At 46.1% G+C, this 5,178-nt stretch overlaps 1 protein-coding gene across 19 annotated transcripts in view; it reads left to right on the forward strand.

Moving 5' to 3' along the window:
• LOC102673156 (RNA-binding protein Musashi homolog Rbp6) overlaps positions 1 to 5,178 on the forward strand; it is a 795,620-nt gene that overhangs the window by 544,036 nt on the left and 246,406 nt on the right. For 2 of the 19 annotated variants that reach the window (XM_006615704.2, XM_006615707.2), the window contains exon 1: positions 3,202 to 3,643. The exons of the other annotated variants lie outside the window; for them this stretch is intronic. The gene's annotated coding sequence lies outside the window, so the exon portion shown is untranslated. Of the gene's footprint in view, positions 1 to 3,201; positions 3,644 to 5,178 lie in introns of those variants that run through there. 19 annotated transcript variants of the gene reach the window in all.

Consider the following 5,178-nt stretch of genomic DNA (forward strand, 5'->3'; position numbering starts at 1 on the left):
CGGTCTTGATAATAATTTTCCATCCCGACCCGAAATTTCAAAATCGCTTTGCCGAAATTTTATCGCTTTTTCTTCCACCGTTGCACGCGAATATTCGAGAAAAAGAAATTCCAATTAGAAGTTACATTCGAATAATTAGCGAAAAAGACAATAAGGATACGTTTGTGAATTTTAAGTGTTAATTTGATAGTGTTTTATTATTTAATTATATATATTTATGTCCCCTCGTCTTGCTTTCTCAAGTAAACTATTGTTTAGAAGAATTTTTAAGATAGGAAAAAAAAGAAACGGATATGTATATCAGGATTGATAAAAACATAATAAATTAAACTTTATTTCCAGCAAAATATTTACTTCATAAACTGAAAGGATATGATGAAAAATATTATTAGATTCGTTCAATTCACGCGTACAAAAATTCCTCCCGTTACAATTTCTACAAACGTATTCTTTCTTCAGAATAGAAGGAAGATTATTAACTCGCGGTCAAATTATTAAACAAAGAGCAATATGTAATTGCATACACCGAGAAGATAGAAAATAATACGTATGCGATATTCATATTACTTCACTTCAGGCAAGCAGCGAATATTCATCGAGATATCTATATCCTATTAGAGCTAAATGGATTTAGAATGATTCATACATTAACTGACGGATGATCGAGACAAGGACAAGGATCTATTTATATCTATGAAAAAAAATTGTTGGGATTCTTATATTACGATTATCGAAACTGACACACACGCACACATACAACTTCTTACTCCTACGTACATATTATGCTCTTTCAAAGAATAAAACCGAACAAAAGAATTCTCTAAAGAGTTAAATAATTCATCTTCGTTGCAATGTTATTACTCACGTAATTATTAAGTCATAGTTTAATCAAAATCACGTGGTGCAATCGTCGAGAGATCTCGTCTACACAGATCGTCGCATCGAAGATATTCAATATCGGTTGTAGTTGCACCACTCTCACGGCAGAAGGAAGCACACGCCAGTGTGGTTTTCCCGCCAAGTTCATTGAGCATCTTGCGCTGGATGTAAGCCAAATACTGAATACACCACCGTTTTCCGCCTCCTCGTTCCTCCTGTTCGCCTCGTCTCCCGACCGTTATCATTCCGGAATGGCAAGTTGATGTTGCCCGTGCTCCCAACACCTCTGGCGTCGCTCGTTTATAGAACAAGCAACACCAGACCCTAATAAGGTCGGGTCACGGCCCTATTCCGCAATATTTCGCGACCAATTGTGCGCGGCATTGGAGGGAATAAATGCGACAGTTAAATCCTGTAGGAGTTATTGGTCGTGTTATTCCTCTTGAGAGTACTTCTCCTCCGTGAAGGACTTTGTTATATAAAGGGCGATGATGAGATTAAAAAAAAAAAGGAAGAGAGAGAGAGAGAGAGAGAGAGAGAGAGGAAACAACAAGGATTGGCTGTCGTCGAGCGATAGTGAAAGCGAAAGGCGAAACGAGCGAGGCTCGCAAGTTTTTTAAACGGTTTAATACTTACCGCCTCTGGCTCTCTGCAACAAGTTATCAGCTTCTCACAGACTTCCTGCAAACTGAGCTTTAATAGCTCGAAATAAATTTTCCCGTTGATAGATTATGTAGTTGATAAAAATTGCGGAATTAAGAGAGAGAGAGAGAGAGAGAGAACAAGTTAGCAAAAAATTAGAAAAGCAAACTTCTTCTTCCTTTTTTTTTTTAAATATATTAAAACATCGACGTGAAAATTTTTCTCGCTTTCTCAATTATTCTCTCTCTCTCCCTTCCTCTCTCGACGAGAAACGTAGAAGAAAGCGGTGAAGCGCGACGAGAATTGTGCGACTACGACTTCCAACAACCCTGTTTTTTCTCCTTTTTTTCTTTTTTTTCTTTTTTTCTGCAGGAAATCCCACCGCGTGCTTAACGAAACGAGCCGGGGCGCTGAGGGCGCGGGTGTGCGTAGCCGTTCATAGTATTGGCAACAGGCCAAGTCACGTTGCGACTCAATGAAATCTTTCTAGGTTAGGTTAGCCCCTTCCTTCCGCGTTAAGCGTAGGATACGTTTACACCGGGCCGCGGTAGACGCGCGAGAGTTGGAGGCTGGCCCTCGGCCAGCCACACCGAGGACCCGGCGAAGTGGCCGGTTTTCGGCTCTCCGGACGGAAGTGGTAGTGGTCAATATTAGTCAGGCCGGAGGGAGGGAGGGCTCCTTAAGCGCGAGCTCATACCACTTCGGGACTCGACTCGCCCGTAATCGTTCTTGTTGCTCGCGCGTCAATGAGACGTTACGTCAGTGGCCCAGTTGCGCCGAAAGGGAATTAATGCGCCTGTGTCGTGATTTACGGCTTGCAATTTCCGTCCACNCAGCGTGCGGGGAATCGCGAAATTATCGTTGAATCGGATTTTTCGCGTGTCCTCCAGCTCGACGTCTCGTTAAACCGAAATGCACGCATCGAGCATTGGGGAGGGGAGAGAGATTCCCGGCAAAGAAACGCTCGATTCGATCTGATCGCGTGAGGCGGGTTCGGCTCACGGACGCGTAACAAGTAGTCATGCACCGAAAACGCTCCGCTTCGGCATCGGTGCAACACGNCTCGCGAGCACAATCCGGCGTCATCCTCCTTCTTCCTCCCTCCTGACGTGTTCGCTCCACTCGAACGTTCCTTCCCTCCCTCCCTCCTCTTCCCTCCTCTCCACCGTTTCTATCCCGCCGTCAAGCGAGCGNATATCGGTCTCTTTTCAACCTCTCTTTTCGCCGCCGTTCACCGACCCGTTCGGTTCCCATCTTCATCGGTGCGCACGTTGCTGCGAGAAGAGGGCAGGCAGACGACGAGGATAAGACGAGGATTCGACCGATTCTATCCGATCTTCCCTGCGATCAAGATCCGTTCCGAGGAAGGCGGAACAAAACCGGAAGACGTGACGCGTCACGGTCCAACCGTTGTCATCGTCGATCTCAAGGCGAAGGATCGATCGCGAGATTTTAATTTTTCCCAGCTTCTGTGGATTCATTCGATCTGTCAGTGTGTCGTTCATTGGCTTTCCGTGCGTTGTTTCACGCGTGTTACACGAAGCTCGCTCCAAGTGCCCGCTAAGTAGTACGACGACGATTCGTAACGTGACAAGTGTGTATCGCGCGCGAATGTAACCCGTTCGACGAGACGAAGTTTCGATCAAGAGGATCCCGTTTTACGTATCCTCCCTTCCCCCGGTTGTTTCGATCGCCTGAGCTGTGTGAGTTCGATCGTTCGATCGAGGTTTTCGCCGTTCACCCGCTGTTCGTGCCTGTTCCTCGTCGTTCACGCCTCGCCGTTAACAGTGGCAAAAGGGATTCGCGGATTCGGACGTCTATCGCGCGATCATCAGCCGGAACCAGAAGAGCTGTCACGAAGCGATCGCGACGTTCACGTCGTTTGGGATCACCGATATATCGTACGCGCGTGTGCTGAGAAAGCGCGAGCGTGCGACACGAGACACCGTCGGTCTCTCCCTCGTCTTTTTCTCCTCTCGCGGGGAAGGAAGGCCATAGCGTTGATCGCACGGCACTCGGTACTCGCGGCGGTACTGAGTGACCTGCAGCACCCGGCAGTCATCGAAAAGTGTACACGACGGCGGTCACCACGTACATCACGCCGCTCATCACCCCAGAGAAGGTACGGTCAACGTTCCATTCAAACGTTTCTCGATTAAATCCTCTCTCGAATATGTATCCGAATATGAACTTGCTCGAGGGAAACGGGGCCTCGAGAACGATCGCCTCGAAGAAATTGTGCGTCCTCTCTGGTGAACGTGTGTAGGTGTATCGATGTTTATATATAGCTTACGCAACTATATTTACGTACGTGAGTACATGGATATTGCACGAGCGAGCGCGAATGTGTGGGTATTACGTTGTGCCCTTGCTGCGAGCATGTGTGCGTGGGTGGAGCTTGATCCTGAACGTCATCCGTCGGACAAGGACGGAGTAATCCGGCTTGGTGGATATCTCGTCGAGCTTCTTTCTCTCTCTCTCCCTTCTACTCTTATCTCTTGCACCGTTTATTTCTTCGAACAATGTGCAGTGACCGAAAAGTTTCCTTGTAGATGACATTTGAGAAAAGCTTCGCTATCCCAAGTTTCCCCGGAAGTTCCGAAAATCTTTCGCCTCAGACCATAGTTTCTGATGCGTCGGATCTTTCACAGCTATGTCGCGTGATCTTCTTCCGTTCTTTCTTTCGTCTCCCTTTTATCTTCCTTTCTCCTATTTTTATCTCCTGTACAATTATACTTTTAATAGTTTTCAGTTCGTCAACAATTCTCGTTCCCGTGCTCGAGTTAAAACAATCTATAGAATACGATTCTTCTAGTCTCTACGTTGGAAATTCTTCTGCGTGCGAAATTCGAGGAAAGGATAAAACGTTCCGTTCCACTACTTTAATTCCAGTATAGCGGACACGGCTCTTTGAGAATCTGTACGCGGTACAGATGCGTCAAATCGGATGAAGGAATTATTAACGGAATTAATAAGTTGAGTAAGCCAGAGTAGAGAGTGGTGGAGAATACTATTTCCTTTTCACCGGAGAGAGATTATTCTAGTTCCTTATTACGTTCTCCACCCTCCCGAGCAAACTTATTATCTTAAGTCCTTCGGCTCTCCAAGCGAAACGATAACGAGATCGTTACTTTCGAAGTTCCCGCCTCGCGACCACCGCGCTCGATAATTATTTTCTCCTTTCAACGGGCCAGTCGAGTGTATTTCCGAGTGTAGTAGTTTCTTCTTTTCCAGAGAAGAAACTTCCCTCACCGATCTCTCCTCCACCAAGAAACGATCGTAAATTTTTGAAACGAGCTTTCGCGAGCCTTTCGTCCCTCCCTCCCCTCCTTCTCTCTACCCCCATCCTCCCTCCATCTTTCTAGGCCACATCTATCCTGCAGTCACTTTGTATCGAGATTTTAAATACGTTAACCTACTTCCTCACTCCTCCAAAGGTAAAGGTATCCATTCCGCCGTTTGATCTCGAACAAAACTCCTCCTCTCCATCCCGCGAAGTAGTCCCGACAAGTCTGTTTCCTCGAGTCGATTTCAATTTATTCGCCCGATGAAAATCGTTTCCCGATTTAAAGTACACAATCCACCGGCTGATGGGATTTTTAATTAATTCCTGCCCGCCCGTCCGCCGCTCCAGAAGAAAAAAAAAAAGAAAAAAAA

This window comes from Apis dorsata, unplaced genomic scaffold (genome assembly GCF_000469605.1).
Source record: "Apis dorsata unplaced genomic scaffold, Apis dorsata 1.3 scaffold_231, whole genome shotgun sequence".
Lineage (NCBI taxonomy): Eukaryota > Metazoa > Arthropoda > Insecta > Hymenoptera > Apidae > Apis > Apis dorsata.